General features: G+C 39.7%; 1 pseudogene; it reads left to right on the forward strand.

The window, feature by feature from the left end:
- Positions 1 to 5,254: 5,254 nt before the first annotated feature.
- LOC113362559 lies at positions 5,255 to 5,397 on the forward strand (annotated as a pseudogene).
- Positions 5,398 to 23,063: the final 17,666 nt, after the last annotated feature.

A 23,063-nucleotide genomic window follows, 5' to 3' on the forward strand; every position in this document is an offset into this window, starting at 1 on the left:
TCAACTAAGAAGAGAAGAGATTCCATTACCTTCTTCAATGCTGGCATTGTCATCTGGTACATAGTCACATATGAAATCAAGAGAGATAGGTTTCTGCAACCAGCTTTGCATACAGAGAAGTGCTTCAACTGTCCTGGCAGATAGCGAGCTTCTCCATGGAGTAAGAATGCGCTTCCCGGTACTGAATGCAGACTCTGAAGCAACTGAGGACACTGGTATTGCAAAAATATCCTTGGCTATAAGTGATAGTACCTTATACTTGGTACTATTAGCCTGCCACCATGCCAGAATATCAAAATCCCTTGTTGATGTTTCACAATCATCAAGCAAATACCTTTCCAGATCAGACTTTGGATGAGTAGAGTGAACATTCATTCTTCGCCTTTTCTTCCTCGACTCAAGCATATCCTCAATGTTCTCTTCTTGCACACAAGCTACCATGTCATCCACAGCTGCAGCATTTTTTGACCCAGTACCTAAGATATCAGCATAAATGCACAATCAATATTAGTAAATGATGATGATAACAACATTTATAATATCTAAGTATGTAACAGTAGAACAAAAGCAGATAACTAAAGTTCAAAAGATGATGTCACCTTCACCTGCATTAGCATTTGAATACATGGTGTTGTACTCTTCATAAAGTGTACCCATGTCTTGTTTCACAGCTTTCAAAACAGTCCCAACCCTGAAATCTTCTTGCTCATACAAACATTCAAGATCAAACTTCAAACCAGACTCTTTCTCTCGAGGATCAAGCAATTTAGCAAAAAAAGAAAGAGTTCATGTCTTCATAATCCCCCCAATATGAGTTGTACTTTTTAAACATTACTTCTGCAATCTTAGAAATATGAGCATCTCGGTTTCCTATATCTCTAAGACGAACCAATTGTTCATGAATCAAAGCTAACTGCCATAAAAACTCATGTGTAGTAACCTGTGTTGAATCAGAGAATTTAACAGTAGCATCAAAGAAAATTTTTAAGCATTTTATAAGACTCCTAACATATGACCAATCTTCAGCATATGGAGCATGATGACGGGGCTTGTTCCTTTTCTTCGTATTCCTCTTTTTAGTTACATCACATTCACTTTCAGATTCACTAGAACTAAGAAAATAAGCTTCATCATCAATTACAACAGTGTCATCATCAGGATTAGGTAAAGCTTCACATTCAGATTCTTTAAAAATATACTTATCTCGAAAGCTCTTGTGTTCTCTTTCTAACCTTTTAAAGACCCTCTCATATGGAATGGCAGCTCCAAGCATTAGATATGTAGCATTCCATCGGGTCTTCACATCCAAGAAAACCATCTTCTTATAATCAATCTTCTCAAGAGCAGCACATTCTTTGAATTTGGTCAACCTAGAGGGAGATCCAGAGACATACTTGACAACTGATCTGATCCTGCTAATTGACTTGTGATACAACAACACAGCATCTCTAACAACAAGCGCAAGAACATGCGCAGCACACCTTACCTGATAAAAGAATGAAGCAAGGAAATATAAAGATGTTGCATGGTTGAAATGATCAATACTCAAATGGCTAAATGAAACAATTAACTTATCTTTCTCATATTTGTAGATTGTTAAGAGATCTATGTATATGGTCATCCTGCTTGGCACCTTGAATCTAGGGTCCAACTGTTCACTATATCTTCTAAACCCTTCTCCTTCTACAATTCTAAATGGCAGTTCATCTATTATGAAAAATTCAGCCAATCTCCTTCTACACATATCCTTGTCATAGCTAACAGCAGCCAATTGGGATGACTGTCCTGGTCTTGGTGGTGGAAACAATAAACTTTGTTGACCCTTCAACTTCTTGTTTGGATTCTAAGAACATGTTCCTAAATGTGTTTTCATGCTGGAGGTGCCATTTCCTCGACTATCTTCTTGCAACTTCTTCTTGCAGTGCTTACATTGGGATTGTTTGTCATTGAGCCTTGTAAAATAATTCCATACTTTCGACCTCACTTTTCCCTTCTTCTTTGGTTCAGTTTCAGCTGCAGGGTCATGTGTAACCTGCTGAGTTTCTTGTGTAGCATCAACTTGAGGTGTTGGTGTTGCAGAAATTGTCACTTTAGTAGACTCAACTGCAGGGGATTGAGAGGCTGGAGATGCACCTGCCATCTTGCAGCTCGATAATGAAATTGAACTTGATCCAAGCATTACCACCTACAACAAACATCATTTCCAACACTTAGTTCAAGAAGCAACAATACAATCAGCATTACAATCATAGAATACAATCAACATTACAATCATGGATTTCATCATCAAACCCTAGCCACTAAACTAATCAGCATTATAATTTGTAACTCTAACAACTCAGTTACCAAAATCTCACTTCACAGTATTACACAAATAGTTCCAACAATAATTTCTCAAAGAGTAATTAATATAAAAACAATACTTAATAGATTTAAACACCCATTAAAACCCTTTTGTTGATAGATTCATAGTCACAGACTCACAGATCATAAATCACTTCAAGGGTTTTACATCAAAAAAACCTATTTCATAATCAACACTGAAGATTGAACTCAAATCAAACAGAACAAGTCAAGTGAAGGGTTTTACCTGTTTGATATGACAATACTCTTTTAATGAAGAACTCCAGCTGCTGGTAATTCAATACTCTTCAAGTTCTGAGAACATAAAACCAAAAAAATAAATAAATTATAACCCTAAATTGATTGATAAACAGTAATCGATTGACTTAACAAATCGATTGACTTAACAAATCGATTGATTAAACATATTTCAAACCATCTCTAGTATCAAAAGAAACCCTAAAATAAATAAAAAAACCCTAGAAATTGATTAAAAAAAAATCAATCGAAGAGAAAACAACTTACTAGATCATAGTGATAGAGGTGGTGGTGCTCTTAAGTCTTGAATCTTGATGGAGGTAGAGGAGGCGAATCAGGCGACTATATGCAGGAAGAGAAGATTCTGGTAATGGATTGGAGGTGACTGGAGAGAGACGGAGTCGGAGAGGGAGAGAAGAAGAAATGAAATGGCTGCAGAAATAGTTTAGAGTTTCCAGTTTTTATACTCTAGGGTTACCCGATTTTAGACGGCTAGGATTAATCCTAATAGAAATAAATCAACGGCCTATAATAATCGGTTATCGGTTCGGTTAGGGTGCGGTTAGTAGTAGAACCGATAGCCGAACCGAATATCAAACGGTTACCCAAATTAAAACCGACACCGACCGTTGGATTGTCGGTGCGGTTACGGTTCGGTTAATGCGGTTATCGGTTCAGTTACGGTTATCGGTTCGGTTCTGTGCAGCCCTAATCATAATGTATACTAGGTGAATTTTATCTTTGGAATCTGTCGACGAAATGGTACATCGGCTAAGATGAATCCTAGAGATTGGTCCACTGAATTGAGAAACTAAGAGAGGCCATCCTGCACATATAGAAACAACGTCAATTCATTTTTCAAAAACGTTCCACTGGTACATATGACTTGACCTTGACCTGACTTGAAAGAACACCTGTTTTGTGGAATGAAGGCTATAATTGGGGCGTCACATTCCATTAAAGGGGCGTTATCTAATAGGACAAAAACGGATCACCCATAAATAATATCAAAAACCCTTTATCTAAAATAATTTTGTAATGACTAAACAACTCTTATTTAGTTAATTTTAATTTAATTTAATTAAATAAAAATTAAATTAATGAATTTTGTTGTATACTTGGTAGGGGTGTAAATAATACCCGAAAATACTCAGCCTGTCTGTATCCGCCCGAGCCCGCCTGTACCCGAAGTAGCCCACAACCTGTTATGGCCCGTCATGGACCACCCGACCTGGCCTGGATTAATTTATTGGGCGGTCTCGGGCTTTGCGATTAATTATGATGCCCGACCTGATACCCGGCCTGGTGCCCGGCCTGAAAGCCTTCTATGTGTCATTAATCATTTAATATCCTCTTAAAAAGACTTAAAAGTTACAATTTTATAATTGTCAATTTTGTGTCAAGAAAAATAAAATATATAATTGTTTTTTTACTTATAATTAACCTTTTCAAAACATTAATGGTAATATATTTTCTTATTAGAAAGTTTATTGTACTCTAATTAATTATTTATTATAGGTTAAAAGTAAAAATTTGTCAGTGTAATTTAAATATAAAATAATACTATCACTTACGATATGCGATGTTGGAAAGGAAAGGATATTGTATTTAATACCGTTCATTTGAAATTTAAACTTAAAAAAAAAATCAAAATAGTGGCCTGTCCGGCCCGATCTGGCCTGCCCGTATAAAAAGCGGGCTTTGGGCGGTCTTTGGGTAGCAAATTATCTACTTGTGCCCGGCCTGTCCGGCCTGAATTTGTTTACGGGCTCACAAATATTAAGCATGGCCTGCCCGGCCCGTCTTAGTTTTTGGGTCGGGCGGCCCGGCCTGCCCGAATTTACACCCCTAATACTTGGTGAATTCTGGACAAAGTTTTTGTGGGAAGAAAAACTGGCCGTAAAATAAACTTCTACGGTTGGAAATAATCCAAACCTGGACGTAAAATCACTTCTACGGATGGAAATAATCCAAACCTGGACGTAAAATCACTTCTACGGTTGGAATTAAAAGAAAACTAGACATAGAATCAGATTCTACGGTTGGAATTAAAAAGAACCTGGACGTAAAATGAGATTCTACGGTTGGAACTAATTCAAACCTGGACGTAAAACTACATGCAAATAAAATTTTACGGTTGGAATTAATCCAAACCTGGACGTAAAATCACTTCTACGGTTGGAAATAATCCAAACCTGGACGTAAAATCACTTCTATGGTTGGAATTAAAAGAAAACTGGACGTAAAATCGGATTCTACGGTTGGAATTAACAGAAACCTGGACGTAAAATGAGCTTCTATGGTTGGGACTAATTCAATCACTTCAAAATGACCAAATTTTCAAAAAATAATGTTAGACCATGTCATTCCAGCCCTTGTAGACAGACAAGCACCAAAATGTTTCGGTGTGAACCCGGCACCATTAACACAGCTGTAAATAACTTATTCCATATATGTTTTTCATAAGTTATCATCTCATAGCCAGAATTTGTTCATAGAGATGGACATACGGCTTTTAGGGGCAGTGTTAGTAAGAAGATTAGATCATTCTTTACCTATTAAAAGAAGTAAAGTAATAAATGAAAGGTAATAAGTCGAGAACACAGAGAAAACGAGCCTATAAGAAAAGCTTAATATTTTATTGGGAATCATACTAATTACTTGGACGGGGTCTATGGATGGGTTAGCGACCTCCACTGCATACTAAGGAGGGGTGCCCGCCTAAGATCTCCCCAACAAGGGGATTCTACATCACAATTAGTTCCTGAGGGGGAGAAACCATCGGCACTGCCCCTGCCAATCTTACAATAACAAAGTTTAGCTGGCGCTGCAGTTCCTTCAAAAATAAAGTCTGGTTAAGTATATTCACTTGAAATGCCACTTAGGTAGCTTTCCTTGTACTGTACTCATTTATCTATGGCATGTTATGTCCAAATATATCTTTAAAGTAAGTCTTATATATCCAATAGGTACTAAGAACATTGACGTTGAACTTGGCTAGAAACTCCGGGCGATCTGGGACTTTTACTCAAGGTCAAACCTGAAACCATGATGTGCAATGTATCTATTCAGCAGAAGTACTTCACTGAGAAATATGAACATCAAAATTCGCATACACATACCTGTATTAGGACTAAAATAGGTGGTTGGGACTATTATTATTTGGGATTTGATCTGCAATTTTTAATTAAGATTCATTGGAGGTTCAAGGAGTCCACCTGCACTCCATGCTTTTAAATTGCAGAGGACTTACCCATTAATACTTTACAACAAAACTTATCACAATGTTTATACTTCTGACTAGAACTCATCGAGTCTAACACAAGAACACTATTCAAGCTGTAAACTTCTAGATCATGTCGTGCAAGTATTGAAATCATTCTGAATATTCCAAAACGAGAGAATACAAGCAATGTAACATGACCGGACACTTTGAAATTGAATACACATAAGCAAAATCGGGAACATACCTATACTCCTCATCCACAAAATCTTTTACGCGACCAACAATCGTCCGTAAACCTCTTATCCTTCTTAACAAAATAATTTATTGGAACTTTTAGTCTTTAATAGTTTCTTTGTTACTATTTGGGTTCTTTCGAGTATTAGTTATTCTTTTTGGTGCCTCCTTAGCACCTTAAGAGCTCGTAAGCTCTTATATTTGACATTTCGTCCATGTCTCGTCTTCATTATTGGTGATAAATAAAGGCAATATTTATTAAAATTGCATAACTACGAAAATCAAGTGTGGGAACCAAATTTTTCACTCTTAATCAAGGTGAAAATGAGTTTTTCAAGAAAACATGCGTGTTGGAAAACCATATGATAAAGAAATCAATGGTGAATAATCAAAACACAAAAGTGATAACCGATGTTTTTCACTCAAAATTATTCTCTCCGTTCTTTTTTAATAGGCTGGTTTTGTTTTTAGCGAAATTTAAATAAATTAAGAGAATTAATCATTGAAAGTGATCCACATGACACTTGTCAATAAAAAAAAGTGAAGTAAAATGGTCCCGTGACACTTATTAGCAAAAAAAGTAAAGTGAAGTGGTCCACATGACACTTGTCATCAAAAGAAGATAAGAGAAAAGTGTTTCCAAAAAATTAAAGTAACATTTGATTTTCCCAATTAGGAAACTGACCTATTTTTTTGAAACTTTTATTTATAGAAAATGGCCTATTAAAAAAGAACGGAGGGAGTAAGTAATAAATGATTTTTTTTACAGGAAATGTATATTTTAAAACCTTACAACGACAAAATGATCAAGGTGTTTAAAAATGAATTTTCAATCAATATGTAGGTGAAATATGTTTTTTTTTTCTCCAAAATTTTATAAGATCAAAGAGAAAACATGTTAAAATATTTTTCCACTAGCTGTTTCACGTTGCAAATTTCGATGTGTTGGATCATTTTGTAATTCTAGTAACTCTAATGTTGTGACTATAGTCGGAGGGTATTTAATTATAATCTCCAACGCTTAACTGTGTTTGTGGAAAGTGAAGAGGATAAATTAAAACACGTAATTTGCGTTGTTGGAGGGTATCCACACTTCTTTAACTTATGGTTATGACAACCATTAGCAATTTTATATGTTCTCCACGTGAGGTTCTCTCGGTTCAAATTGAATATTATCTTGAATGGGCAATCATATACTTTGCCTTAACCTTGTACACCGATATTTATCTTTTTATGATACACATAACCTTTCTCTTGTGATTTAGTGGACATCCATTACAGTCACATGTCATTTCAAACCGCCCACATTGTGATTGGTTATTTTTCGCTAGAATGTACGTATTTTTTCTTTTGCTTTTTCAACAGCCCACTCCATTTCTTTATCTTTAAACGACCATTCCTATATTGTGCAAATAACAAATACCCTTAGAAGCACTAAGCAAATTATTCATTCAAAAAAAAATAAAGAACATGTCAAATTTTGGTAACATACAGAATTATTAGCATAATGGGCGGAAGAATCAGGCCCGATAACATTAATAGCATCAGGCTGATCACTGATTTATCACTACTACAATCTATAAAACCTCATAAGTAAGATATAATATGTCAAGGAAAGAAACGGTCGACACGGTTTACATATAGAAAACCTGGCGACTAGAGCATATTTTGCATTTCTTCGTGTTGTTATACGCACTTAATCGGCAGGGTTTAAAATCCATGATGACTAAAAGAAGAACCAAACAATTTACATAGTCAGGTGTGATAAACATGGCACTTTTTATGGATCATAAAAGTTCGTCATGTTCGTTATAAAATAAACGTTCCAACAGTTGCAGTTGAAGGTTGGAACACCACCGACTTTGATGACACTAGGTAACAAACAAGTGGAAAAAAAACTTTTTCCAGAATTAAACCTGAAAAAATCACATTCTCCACCACGTAAGACGTGTACCTGATTATTTGCAACTTTCAATTATTCATATGGGTCATTTAATTCTTCATTTGGATCAAAAGATTCATCATTTATATACTCACTTTGGATTTAGGGAAAATATGTATGAATATCATTCAAATAATCCATTTGCGAATCTTTACTAATATTAGAATACAGAGACTCATCTAAAGGAGTTGAATAAGATACCCCCACCTCGAAATAGTGCCTTATCCAAAAGTGTAACCTTAGAATCTTTAATGTCTTTTGCAAGCAAAGAATATGACCTAGCACAAAAAGATTTCCAGATTTTGTGCTTTCTGCCAGCACGTAAAGGGTATGACGTATTTGTTCGTCTGATTGCTTATACTGAATCTGCATTGAATGTCATTGAGTTCCTCTTATATACTTTATGGTATTTCAGTTTATCATACATTTCCTATGTTCATGTGGTTGAGGTTATAAATAAATTCCCATCCACTGCGGAAAGTCATTATCATCTATTATTGTGGATGACTTTGTTAAGTCGGTTATTTCTGAATTAATAATTATAAAAGGAGACGCACTGCTTAGCCCAACTTCCACCAAGGGGATTGCAAAACTGAAGGTTTCACATGCCATAAGATCTTTCGTTGCATTATCACAAGAAAAGGTGAAAGAGCAGACTGATGCTTAGGTCTTCGAAATAAACTCCATATTAGATCTGTTATGGTTAGCGATAAACTCCATTTTACATTCTGCTATTTTTTCTCAACCCACAACGTCAAGTATATCATTCGTGCTTCATATGGGCATTGAGAACATGTTCCCGTTTATTGAGTCCCTTTTAATAACGTACGACCTCTCTGCTAGTGGTAATGTTGTGTAAGATTTTTTTTATACATGGTTAGAAATATTTCTTTGGGACCATGTAATAATCTTGGATAATCTAGATTATTGTTATACTCCGGTTTCCGTAATGGGGTTAATTATTTCCTAATATCTCGAGATCTAAAAATAATACTAAAACTCCAGGAACTTGGTTCAATCTCTGCATATAAAAGGGGTTCAATACCCATCGATATTGGATTCAAGGAATTACGACTCATTATTGTAAAGGCTAAGAAAATGAAACAAGGCCTCCACAAGGTATTACGGCTACAATAAGATGATTGATGATGTACCGTGAATTAGTGTTTCTAGGTGTTCTCCATAAACTATTGATGTATAACTATTATGTGATTGTCATGAAGTCAACGATCATGTAACTATTTAAGTATCTATAGAATAAAACTTATAGTTGGCATCGGATCATGAGTTTAGAACTCATGACCTACTGTTAACAACATGCAATAATCGTTTTTTTTTTGTTTGTCTATATCCATGCATTAAAACTGATTGCATAACTAAAATATTATCTTATTCTTATTTTTGTAATTTTTGTATAGATGTACATTTTCGATAATAGATGGTTTTCTATCAATTATTATGGGTATACTCAAACACATTGGAAACGTCTTATTTTAGGATATTTTTTCTGTTGTTAATGGGCATTCTAAGATTAATGTTCTTAACTTAATTAGTTTCTTATGTTAAGTTTTGGTAGGTTAATAGTGTGATGACGACTAAAGTAATTCTTTAGGTTTAGTTTTTCTTATTAAGTTTAGAAGAGCCAAAAGTGGACGGGGTCTAAATAGGCCTATGCTATGTTAATTGTTTGGATGAAGTTAGGTTTAAATAAATAAAGATAAAACTTATATATTGAAGTCGAGCATGCCAATACTTCCTCTAGACAACAAAGAATATTTTTAGTTTCCACTGCAAAAAATGATAGAACATTGAGGTTCTCGACTAAGCATAAGAATATATTGAATCCTATCATGCGACAATATCCTTGGCTGCTTGAAAACTTTTTTTTTTTTCTCTCATGTTAAATGTGTCGCATTTTATCGACTTCAACATCGGATGTTCTTACTTTAGATCAAAAATCAGTCTTCTGCGTGACAATGTGAGCTCTTCATATACTATTATTGTGAAAAAAAAATGTATTACATAAAAGAGGATGCTTAATATTGAATTCGAAAATGAAGAAGGCATTGAAGGAATGGTTCCAACTCATCTCAAAGGTTATTGTGACAAAGATAAATTACTTTTTATGACAGTTGGTATCAATGCAACATATTAGCTGAGTGCTAACTTTACACATCAGGAACATCATCTTCAATACATTGAACTAGCTGGCCGAATGGTGAGTTTTTTATTCTTCTTATGTGTGTGGCAACTATCATAAGAATTTCATATAACTGATTCTTACAATAATTGCCAAAGAAATTTTAACTAGTACAACAGTGCCTGGTCTATCAATCAATATAAGATTTTTTGTTTTGCTATCTCCGTAGTCAAATATCTTATAAAAAGGTCTCGAAGTTTTTCTTTGTTAACACATTTCGAAATAAGTAATGTTTCTGGAAAAATTTCAAACATGTTGGAAATGTTATAAGATTTTTATTGTCAACTTCCATTTTGATAAAAGGCGGATGCATACGCCTCACTTATGATTCTTTTGAAGCATGTGACATTTTGAAGGATTTTCGGAAGAATGATTCTAAAGATATTATGATATTTTTCTGTACAATTTTCTTTATAACCATTCTCACAATATGTTACTCTAATAACTTCTCTATAGAGAACACTATGTGCGTTTTCATTCCGGAAGAGTGTTTTGACAAACTACCATTCTCCTATGGTGATATTAGAATATTCATATTTTTGGTTATAAAAGTATAATAATCGTATGTAGAGGCCTAACCAAAAGACAAAAATTGATCTTTCATTTTTTAAATCGTATTCCGTTTTTGGAGTTATTTCCTAATAAAAGAGTATTTCTACTCTTTATAAAAGGGAGCTATCGATATTGGTTCTTAGTTACTATATTTGTATTAGTGTTTGGAATTGGGATTAGGGTTTCTATACTTGTTAATTTGATTGTTTGTACCGATAATGGGTAAGATAAAAACTAGAGATAGAAAACCTACTGATCTTTCTAATAAACTTCTCTTGAATCCTTCTATTGTGAATCTTGACTTTGAGCAACATGATCAAAGATAAACATGAGTTCACATTCTTTATATATAATTCATGCTTTGAAAAGTATCAACTTCTTAAAGCAATGGGTTTGATTCAGATATATCGGTTGAGAGCTATGTGAAGTTCATTCAGGACCGGAATCGGGGAAGATTTTCGATGTTGATAGCTTTTCACCTGATGTGGTAAGAGTTTTCAATGCTAATATCCATAATATTAATCATGAAGATTTTACTTTTGATACTCTTGTTGGTTGCAATTTCATTTATTCCAATCGTAAGATATTTCAATGTCATCAAATATAATTTGGAATATAATCATCTGGTTATAGAAAAATAAGTAGAAAAACGGTTGAGTAGGAGAATGGTAGACTAACAACGAAAGAACTAACTTTTGATCCAATGGTCTTTGGGAAGATTGCCAATGCTATCTTGTTTTCAAGTGCAAGAGACAAATCCCATTGGGATAAGGATTTTGCTAAATTTGTTTACTTTTCTTGGAAGATGACAAGAAGATTGATCTCTATGGGATAATTATATTGAGTTTCCCACCCTCTTGGATTCTTGTAGACGAATGAAAGCAGATTTTTTTGGTGACCAGATAAGTACCAAAGTTATCTCTGAAGAACCAAACAATCAAATGCTTGAAAGACAGAAAAAGGAACGTATTAACATCTCTTCTTCTCAGTCTTTTGCCAATGGAAACAATGATCTCATTTTTTTTTATCTTTCATCGTGGTAGGAAATTTAGATTGTATTAAAAAAAATTAGATTTTGTTGCTCGAAAGAATCCAGAAACTCTTCAGGGATTAGTTAACATTGTCGCTGATTTACGGGAAGGTGAAGGTCTCCAAGACCTGGCGTACTTCAAGATAGTCAAGAGTATATTAAACTCAAGGAATGTCATCTTTAATTAACTATTTTTGAATAGACTAACCAATTATGGATTCACGCCAATATTTGTGCAAAGTTTATTCAGACAATCAATAAATATGAATGATAAGTTTTTATTTTAAATCCTAGTGTCATTCTTTTGATAGTTGAGATTGGATTGCTTGTTCCATATAAGATCTCTTTGCTTTGCTTTCAATTATGAGATAAACTTTAGGTTTTCATCAACTTTAATTTTAGGTTTCATATTGTCATATATTTATATGATTTGTGATGCATTACTTTTTGATTTAACAGATTTCATATCTAACCCGTTCTAACACTTCTCGATCGAACTCTCAAGTTTTGGTATCTCAAGCTTGTTGTCAATATTAGATGCACAAAAATATATCTTTATTTCTTGTTTACTAAAATCAAGTCTCGGACTAGTATTAAAGTATGGTAAATGAGTATCAAACTTCACTGGATAACCCTCAAGATTGAAGACTGAATATCAAAGGAAGACATCTAGAGAACTTCACCGAAAAAGAGGCATGTGAAGACTGAACCATCCTATTTACTCACGACATTTACCATATATTATCTTCATGAGACTATGTCATAAGTAGATTTAATACTTCAAAGAGGAAATTTTAAGTCAAGCTTGTCTTGATATATCTTTCGAAATATGATTCAAGCAATGTATGTTCTAGATACTTGAATATCTTGGTTAAGAACAATTTATTGTTCATGAACTATTTTTATTTCAAATTGATCATTTGACTATTGGCCAAGCAATGATATTTACTATATATATATATATATATATATATATATATATATATACATAGCGATTGGGAATGTTTCAAATTGTTTAAAGAGATTTTTCAGAACTAATGAATTTCTAGACACAAGGTAATAAATACGCATAACCAGTACGTGAACCTTAGACGGCTGAGTTCCAGAATAGGGTAGGTATGCATACCAGTACGCTTACCTAAGGTTCCGAGTTTGTGAATGGGAATGAGAATGAGGTACACATACCACAAGGGCCTGAATTTGTTAACGGCTAGAGGTATGCATACCCAGTAGGAGTACCCTAGTAGTCTGATTTCACGGACTAGTCTATAGGTATGCATGCCTCTACACATACCTACCCAATGACGAACTAAGAAAATGCTCATAACCTATTTTCACAAATATGTTTATTATTGCTAAAACTCTCATAAACACTTCTAAGACAACTTTGTTCACTGAATCACTCTATGTTTGTGAATCCTACAAATAGTCTATAGGTATGCGTGCCTCCACACACACCTACCTAGTGACGAACTAAGCAAATGATAATAAACGATTTTCAAAAATATGTTTAGCCTCTCATAAAAACTTCTAAGACAACTTTGTTCACTGAATCACTCTGTGTTTGTGAATCCTGGTGTTTGAGGGTGAAAACAGTTTCTGCTGATTTTGATAATTTCGAGTGTGTGGTTGAGAAACGAGTATAAACCCTAAACAATGTACTGCAAGGGAGTACTTTGATTCGAGAGATCAATCTGTACAAATCCGGCCTAAACCAAGAAATGGTCTTTCCAGACTTGCTTCGGTCACAAAGTGAAGGAGAAGGTTTGGTCTAGGGAGGGAAGCGAAGAGAGTGTTGAGACCAGAATAGTTGATTCAGGAAGATTAGTTGTTTGACGACTTGTATCAGAAAGTGGAAATCTAATAGATGGGAAAGCTAACAAGTGATTTCTGTGAATTGTATTCTCTTGACCAAAACTTGTTTTTTGGTGGAAATAGTTGAGACCTATTTATACAAGTCGCAACGAAACGTACCCTGGTCTCGTAAGAAGTGGAAACGGTTGAGTAAATGGAAGAAAGCATTAACTGGTAACGCCTGGAATTGATGTTTCCATAATCAAAGAAACGTTTCACCATTACTTATTGTATCTAATAACCGCCTCACTCTTATGACACTTTCTTGTAACGGGCGTAGTGTACGCCGCACGCTTTAAACCGCCAGACCAATACCCCGATGAGCATCCCTCAGTTTGTGACATATTTTGATGTCTCGAGTGTTTTCGTGGAAAACGTGTAGCATGTTGCTATTATTTGGCAAGTTAAGATTGAGAGGCTTGCCGGTTCGGTGGTGACTTTCGACGGCCGAGATTTCGCATCTTGAGAGGAAAGTTAGCCGTTGATTGTGGTTACCTTCCGTTGGTAGCCAGTGGCGTGGCCACGGTGCTGGCATGCTTTCACATGCTCTTGGCGTGGCTAATTAGGGTTTGGTGCCGTGACCAAAGAATTGACATAGCTAAGTATGTGCCGCGGCCAAAGGGTTGGCAGCGTAGCCAATGGTTGCCACAAGTCGTTTGGTGGCAAGTTTGTACGGATAAGATATGTATCTCAGGAGGAAGGATAGACGTTGATTGTTGCAACCTTCCGTTTAGCAGCCAGCGACATGGAGGCATGGCCGACATGGCTTTGCCGTGTCCAAATTAGGGCTTTGGAACCGTGGCCAAGAGATTGCCACAAGTCGTTTGGTGGAAAGTTTGTACGGCTAAGATCTGCATCTCAGGAGGAAGGATAGCCGTTGATTATTGCAACCTTCCGTTTGGCAGCCAGCGGCATGGAGGCATGGACGGCATGGCTTTGGCGTGGCCAAATTAGGGATTTGGAACCGTATCCAAGAGATTCCCACAAGTCTTTTGGTGGCAAGTTTGTACGGCTGAGATCTGCATCTCGGGAGGAAGGACAGTCGTTGATTGTTGCAACCTTCCGTTTGGCAGCCAGCGTCATGGAGACATGACTGACATGGCTTTGGCGTGGACAAATTAGGGCTTTGGCAGCGTGGCCAAATTAGGGTTTTGGCACCGTGGCCAAGAGTTGGCACTGTAGCCAAGAGATTACCACAAGTCGTTTGGTGGCAAGTTTGTACGGCTGAGATCTGCATCTCAGGAGGAAGGATAGTCGTTGATTGTTGCAACCTTCCGTTTGGTAGCCAGCGACATGGAGGTATGCCTTTGGATTCTCCAAATTAGGGATTTGGAACTGTGTCCAAGAGTTGGCACTGTAGCCAAGAGATTGCCACAAGTCGTTTGGGGGCAAGTTTGTACGGCTGAGATCTGCATCTCAGGAGGAAGGATAGCCGTTGATTTTTGCAACCTTCCGTTTGGAAGCCAGCGCCATGGAGGCATGCCGGCATGGCTTTGGCGTGGCCAAATTAGGGCTTTGGCACCGTATCCAAGAGTTGGTATCGTAGCCAAGAGATTGCCACAAGTCGTTTGGTGGCAAGTTTGTACGGCTGAGATCTGCATCTCAGGAGGAAGGATAGCCGTTGATTGTTGCAACCCTTCGTTTGGCATCCAGCTTCATGGAGGCATGGCTTTGGCATGGTTTAGGCGCGACCAAGCTAGGATTTTGGCATAGTTTTAGGCGCGGCCAAAATTAGGGTTTTGGCATAGTTTAGGCGCGACCAAAATTAGGGCTTGGCATTGGTCCAAAATTTTCCACGCGTTTGGTGGCGAACTTGGACGGCTGAGATTTGCATCTCAGAAGGAAAGGTGGCCTTTGATTGTTGCAACCCTTCGTTTGGCATCTAGTGGCATGGAGGCATGGAAGACATGGCTTTGGTATGGAGGTGCGACTGGCATGGTTGGCATGCCTTTGGCGCGGAGATGTGGCTGGCATGGCATGGTTGGTATGCCTTTGGCACGGATATGTGGAGGGCATGGCATGCCATTGGCACGGTGGTCTGGCTGGCATGGTTGGCATGCCTTTGGCGCGAAGATGCGTCTGGCATCGCATGCTATTGGCGCGGTGGTGTGGCTGGCATGGTTAGCATGCCTTTGGCACGGAGATGTGGCTGGCATGGCATGCCATTGGAATGGTGGTGCGGCTGGAATGGTTGGCATGCCTTTGGCGCGGAAATGTGGCATGCCATTGGCATGATGGTGCGGCTGGCATGCCTTTGGCGCAGAGATGTGGCTGGCATGGCATGCCATTAGCACGGTGGTGCGGCTGGCATGGTTGGCTTGCCTTTGGAGGGGATATGCGGCTGGCATGGCATGCCATTGGCACGGTGGTGCGACTGGCATGGTTGGCATGCCTTTGGCGCGGAGATGTGGCTGGCATGTGATGAGTGCCAAATATTGTATATATTTATCCCTTTTTGTTGGCATTTAACTCATCTTTTGTGCATTAATTCTACATTTTATCCCATATTCTGTATTTTCATTGTTTTCAAGAATAAATATTTTTCTTACTTAATTTTGCATTTTTAGGTAATAAATAAAGTCTGGATGACTTGCGGAGCAAAAAGAGCAGAAAAGTAGTGAAAAGCCGGGAGAAATCACGCAAGGAAGCCGCGAAGAATGGTGCGCACAACCTCATTTTCTACACACAAAAACGCCTCCGTTCTCAGCCATCAGATCAGTTCTCAGAAGCATCCGACGGTCGCTCCTTCATAGAGCATCAAAATCTGAAGTCTCTGCCAAGCACCACAGCGCTGAAATTCCAAGCCTTCAGATTAGATGGTAGTTGAATCCAACGGTTGCTCCCTTGCTGTTCATCAAAGTTTGATATCTCCGCCTTACACTACAGCACCTAACCTAATCTAGCACCGTTCGTTTCGTTGTATCCATTCATCCGACGGTCGCTCCTCGCTTGCCTCCGCATCACCGTCCGATCTACCTACCAGCTCCACATCCCACGGCTAAGCTTCGCGGAACATCAAAATCTTTATCCCTGCCTCACACCTTAATACCCAAATACCTAATACCCTTCTTCCCAAAACAGTCGACCTCTCCTCCATCACTTCTCCACAGCAGAGCCTTCCCCTTCCACCTGCTCCACCAACTCGCTGCCACCACCACCAGCTCCGCCACCTGCTCCACCAACCCTGACACCACCATACCACCTCCGTCATCATCCTACACGTGATTGAAAGCTTCCCCCATCATTCTAGCCCTTTATCCCATCAACTTATTACCTAACCTAAACCCTAGGTTATGGGTTGATGGATTAACGTGTGCTAGAGAAGCAATTGATGCATGGAGGTGATACAGGAGAACAAGTGGAAGCATGGGTCGAAGATGGAATGGTCTCATCACATCAAATCAGGTTACAAAATCGATCCCTAGGTCACTGTTGAAAATTAGGGTTTCGTAAATTAGGGTTCTTCATTTTTGGGTATAAATAGAGGGGGTGTTGTATGTGTAGAAGGTGTTCTTGGACTAGCCAAGTTACCAATTAGGTTTAATTTCATTTTTTTGGTTCCAATTTTAATTGCACTGTTAACTGTTAGGGTTCTTGTTTGGCAATTTTAATTCTCTGTTTAGTAGTTCAAATGTTTGTTATGTTCTTGTTAATTTCATGTTTTAATTTCCTGTTTAATGTGTTCCTGTTTAATTTTAATTTGTCATGTTAGTGCCATGTCTAGCTCAACTGTTGTGTTTAATTTGCTGTTAGTTTGATGGAATGCTAGGCTAGTTACCTTTGAAGCATTGAACTGATTGAGTAATGGAAGAAATCAGTGCTCATAGCAAGCTGATTATCTTGCCATTCCTTTTGTATGCTTAGGATGCAATGTGCTGATTGTGCAATGGAAGAAATCAGTGCTCATAGCAAGCTGATTATCTTGCCATTCCATTTTTGTTTGCCTGTATTCTTGCCTTAGTTTTGCTCCATTTTAGTTTCACTATCATCCTTGCCCTTGGCCTTAGGCCTTGGTTCATCTTGTTTTGTTCTTTGCTTTTGCCATGTGTTGCCCTGTGTTGCTTCCATGTTTATTTTGTTAGCTATTTTCTTTATTGCATTGCCTTGTGTTGCTGCCACTCCACTTCCCTTGCAGCTGTCTGCTACACTGCTGCTGCAGCTGCTGTTGCTGTTGCTTTTGCCCTGCAGCTGTCTCTCTTGCATTTGCCCTGCTGCATTGCACTGCTGCATTGCATTGTTTTCTTCCTCTTGCCTTGTTTTGCCCTGCTGTTACTGCATTCATTGCTTATGCTGCTGCTGCTACTTGCACTGCTTGTGCAGCTGCTGTGCAGTCTTGCTACTGCTGCTGCCTTACAAAGCCCAGGTCCTCATCAAAGCCAACTGAGCCCAAAGTTCACTTCAACACTGAGCCCAAGTTCAGTTCACTGAACTTAACCAAAGCCCAAGGTTTAGTTCATAACCAAAGGCCCAACCACAGTTTGGGTTAAGGTAAGCCCAAAGGCCTAGCTAAATCAAAACTGAAGTTCAGTTCCTCAAAGGCCCAAAGGCCCAGATCCTTGACTGAAACCAAAGCCCAAGTTTACAATTCATCATTCAAAGGCCCAAAGCCTAGTGCACTTCAAGACCAACTGAGCCCAAGCTCAGTTCATTTCATTGTTAAAAACAAACCCATTAGACCCAATTTACTCAAAGGAGAATCAAAGCCCAACAATAGCAATTTAGGAACCCAATTAGCTAGAAGACTCAAAACACACCCGATCTCTGTGGATCGACCCGTACTTGCACGAGCTACAACTGACGACCGTGCACTTGCGGTATTACTGTAGGCCCCCGTTTTTATTGCGCTTAATTTTCATACAAATCTCCGGGCCCACCAAGTTTTTGGCCGGGTATAATTTGTAGGACCTTTTCAAAGCCTACCAAGTTTTTGGCGCCGCTTCCGGGGATTGGTGTTGTGTTTTATCTGTGTTTTTCTTTAGCTATTTTGTATTTCATTTCATAGCATTTGCATCTGCATCTGCTTCACTTCATTTGCTGTTGGACCTGCTGTTCTGAACCTGTTTTTCCTCTGCTGGGACGCCACCAAGGAAAAGAACCAAAACCCAACTGGGTTTTTGCAACAATATCAGAGCAGCTGGGCTGTGCTAAAAAGGTAAGCCTAAACCCATTCCTTTGGCACGGAGATGTGGCTGGCATGGCATGCCATTGGAACGGTGGTGCGGCTGGAATGGTTGGCATGCCTTTGGCGCGGAAATGTGGCATGCCATTGGCATGATGGTGCGGCTGGCATGCCATTGGCGCAGAGATGTGGCTGGCATGGCATGCCATTAGCACGGTGGTGCGGCTGGCATGGTTGGCTTGCCTTTGGAGGGGATATGCGGCTGGCATGGCATGCCATTGGCACGGTGGTGCGACTGGCATGGTTGGCATGCCTTTGGCGCGGAGATGTGGCTGGCATGCCATTGGCACGGTGGTGCGGCTGGCATGGTTGGCATTCCTTTGGCGCGGAGATGTGGCTGGCATGGCATGACATTGGCACGCTGGTGCGACTTGCATGGTTGGCATGCCTTTGGCGCGGAGATATGGCTGGCATGGCATGCCATTGGAATGGTGGTGCGGCTGGCATGGTTGGCATGCCTTTGGCGCGGAGATATGTTTGTTAGGGTTTAGCGTGTCGAAACCCTACTTTAAAATATGTGGCACGCGTTATTGGCACGTTTGGCTAGCATGTACGGCCGGCATCTGTAGAGATGATGTCGGTCACTACCGAGGGCTATGCCGTGGAGCATGACATTTACATAAAATAAAAGGTACCCCGGTAATTTTACGCGAACATGTTGAATGGTTTAATAAATGTGCTAGTGGCGACATTATTACTCAAGTGTGACGTCACTGTCTGACTAAGGTTTTACGATTTTAACCCTAAGCTAAAAACCACCATCAACATTAAGTCCTTGCTTAGCTCGGAACAAGGGTTGTGAGGTAAGCATAAGATGGTGACAGACAAAGACAAAATCGAAATGGCAAGTCATGAAAAGATGGTCAGGAAGATGCTTCTAAACTTTTCGAGAGGTAAGGAGAATTCGTGATTCTTGCGTTGGTGGCTTTGCGTGGTGCTTCTAGATAGACCGCGGAGTGGTAGTGGTGGTTGTTTTCCGGGATGCAAACAGTTGGCGTCAGCTTGGCTAGGCTGGGGAACGCGGAGTTGTTAGTGTTGCTGGCTTGGATTGGCATGGCGTGAGCGTTGGCATGGGCTTGGCATGTCGTGAGCGTTGGCATGGGATTGGGCGCTGTCTTGGTGTGGCGTGGGTGCTGGAACGACACGGTGTGGGCGCTGGCATGGCGCAGCGCGACTGGCTTGGCGTGGCGTGGGTGCTGGCACGGCACGGTGTGGGCGTTGGCATGTCACGGCGTTGGCTTGGAACGGCGCTGGCTTGGCGTGGCGCGGATTGTTGGCACCGTGAAGTTTGTTCTTGCGGGCCCAATTGCCTTTTTCCATACATAGCTCAAATAGGAAATCATTTCCTTATTCAATTTCCAAAAGTGTCACGCCTATAAAAGGGTTTGCTCTCCTTTTTACCTCGTATCTTTGTTCGCACGTCTTTGCGCTAGCGTTGGAGTGGTAGCAATAAAGCGAGCAAGCATATTCCAGATATGTATTCCAGCATTTCTCTTTCAATCTCTTTTTTTTTATTGGTGCAAACCCTAGCCATAGGTGTATCTTCCATGAACTTGTAGAAATATTTCAGCATGAACACCGCAATAATGTTATCCACCTCAATTATTATGCAAAATAGGCATGCACGGGCAGGTGATTGTCACCAATTCCTTTCCCACGAAAGCCTAGTTTTTAGGGTTTCCTCCTTTTCCTTGGGGTGATTGTGTGCATAGCTTCCACGGTGGGGCGCACTTTCTTGGTCGGGTGCGTACTTTCCGCTGCAAAGTACGACTTTGGCAAGGGGCGTGCTTTCCGCGACAACGTAAGTTTTGTCAGTCCCCATTTCTTCGGTTATGAGCATTATGGCTTGCAACTTAAAACAAATTGGTCCGCGTACAAAATGGATTCTCCGTTGTTGATAAAATAGTTTTCATGCACTTTATAGTAACTTCTCTTCGTACCTCTTTATTTTTTGTAGTTGAAAACATAAGCATCTTAAGAAGGTTTCGTTAGGATGTCACCTGAGAAAATCCCTGCCGCGTCTTTGAAAATTTTTGGCAGCTCTAAGCCAAACATGGATGATGAATTTTTCACAACGTCCGCCACAGCTAGGAGAAATCATGCTAAGTTTGTGCCCGTCCTTCTGACCGGTTCAGAGGGTGAAGGAGACACCCAGTCGGTTCGACCAGGTTGTGTAATACGATTTTGCCTTAAGAGGCAAGAGTATCATTCTTCTTCCATTGACTTCGAAATCTGTCAGAGTCCGTTGTGTTCTTTCGACAAGTGGATGCAATTCATGATAAGTCAGGATTGCGTAAAAGCAAATTTGATCAAAGCGCAAATCATGGGAGCTGTCACAGCTTCTGTGGCGCTTCAAATCAGGAAAGATATCCCGAGCTTAGTTTCTTTCATCTCCCGATGGTGTCCAGACACTCACACGGCCATATGCAGGTGGGGTGAAATGACCGTCTCTTTGGAAAGTGTGGTTGTCTTGCTGAACCTTCCCATAATAGGGAATCTTGATATCACCTTGTCTGAAGATGAATAACAAATGCACGCTTCTCTCGTTGCGAAGTCAAAAGGCTTTGTCCGTAAGAAAAACGAGACGAGGTGTTTCTACAGTTGGTGGGTGTCTCAATGGTTCCCAGATGAGTCGGAGTCAGATCAAAAGATAGTACACTTCATGTAAGAAGGAAATAAGATAGGGTATCATTAAGTTTGCCATCAGATTAGCAGAAGGTGTTGTTATCTCCATTGGCGGCTTGTTTCTCGGTTCTCTGTACACACATTTGGATCATCTGGTTGGGGACATGCGTGCTTCAAACGACTACATGAAAGTGGACTCGTACGTCCATGTTGATTTTCTTCAAGCGTGGTTGTGGGAGCATTTCGAGAAGTGCGCTCCCAAACCGCTGGCTTTACTTCCCGAGTCTTGGGGTGGTTCTAGGATACTTCGCTGGGTGAACATGCGCCCAATATCTGGCTCGAACCTGGTTGACTTCCTTGACAACTCCTACACAATCAACTTTCGTCCATGGGCTCCGGTGCATGGCTCAATAGTTCAAATAGACACTTTTTCCTCTGTTCCGAATACATCTTTGCTTTCTGAAAAGAATACGAGCATTGGGGAGGTTGTGTTCATGCGAAGTTTTACGCCTGGTTATGTACCGTCTTTCTTTCGAGGATCTTGTCAGGCAGTCTCTTACAACATTGATAGGGCAGCTCGACATATGGGATTTGACCAAGGGGTCCCGCTCTCTCGTCAGTCGGCTGTTCCAAAAAACTTGTTGCTAGCTGTTTTTGCGCCGGGTATAAGTCTTCCCTTCTTGCTCTCCGCACGAAATCCGACAACAACTTCTAAGTATAACATATTCTGGAAGGGCGAGTTCCTTGCCATTCATGGATTCGTGAATGACGCAGTGAAGAATACTTGTGGTAATCCTTCTACTGCAACTTTTCGCAAGATATCCATTGTTAAGGGATCCTTACTCGCCAAAAACGAAATATCCTAATACGGACACAGACAGTCCCCAAAAGAATGAGCGAAGGTCGAAAGATCGCGCGGGTGGTTTTCGATCAGATTCAACGACCCTTATTACTTTCAGTTCTTCTAATTTTCGGGTATGTATTCTTTTTCTTGCCCACTCAGTCGGTTTGCACAGTTTCGTTATTTAAAATATTTCCTTATTCCTTAACCAGGGCGTGAACGCCTTTGCCCATCTTGCACGTAGTCATAAAACGGCGGCTCTCGCACCAGAGGGTGGAAATACTGAGCCTCAGAGACGGCGGCTCTCGCAGCAGAGAGTGACAATGTCGAGCCTTCTTGCAGTGAAGAAGAGCTCGGAAAGGAGGAAAGCTCGGAATCTAGTGATGATGAAAATAGCTCTTCCGGCAGCAGCACTGAGTCTTCTTCTAGTCAGTCTGAAAGTGAATCAGTGAGTATTCCACGCGTTCTTCTTCTTCCTTTCTCTCTTTTTTTTTTTGTTTTGAAAAATGTCTAAAACACGATATCGTAGGGAGAACCCGCTCGTGAAAATGGCCCCGAGGCAGAAAACCGTGGAGATATAGCTTTGTATCCAACCGTGGCAGCTGCGCCTGGAGACTCAGAAATGGAGGTCTATCAAGATGAAGATGTTGTTGCGGCTCAAGTAGTGGGGAGTGCTCCAGCGACCGCTGGCGCCATTGTAGTTAGGAAACCTTTTCCAGTTTCCGGTTCGGTTGCGGGCGTCGTTTTCGCTCCTCCATACTTAGTTCCTTATCCAAATC

This window comes from Papaver somniferum, chromosome 3 (genome assembly GCF_003573695.1).
Source record: "Papaver somniferum cultivar HN1 chromosome 3, ASM357369v1, whole genome shotgun sequence".
NCBI classification, from domain to species: domain Eukaryota; kingdom Viridiplantae; phylum Streptophyta; class Magnoliopsida; order Ranunculales; family Papaveraceae; genus Papaver; species Papaver somniferum.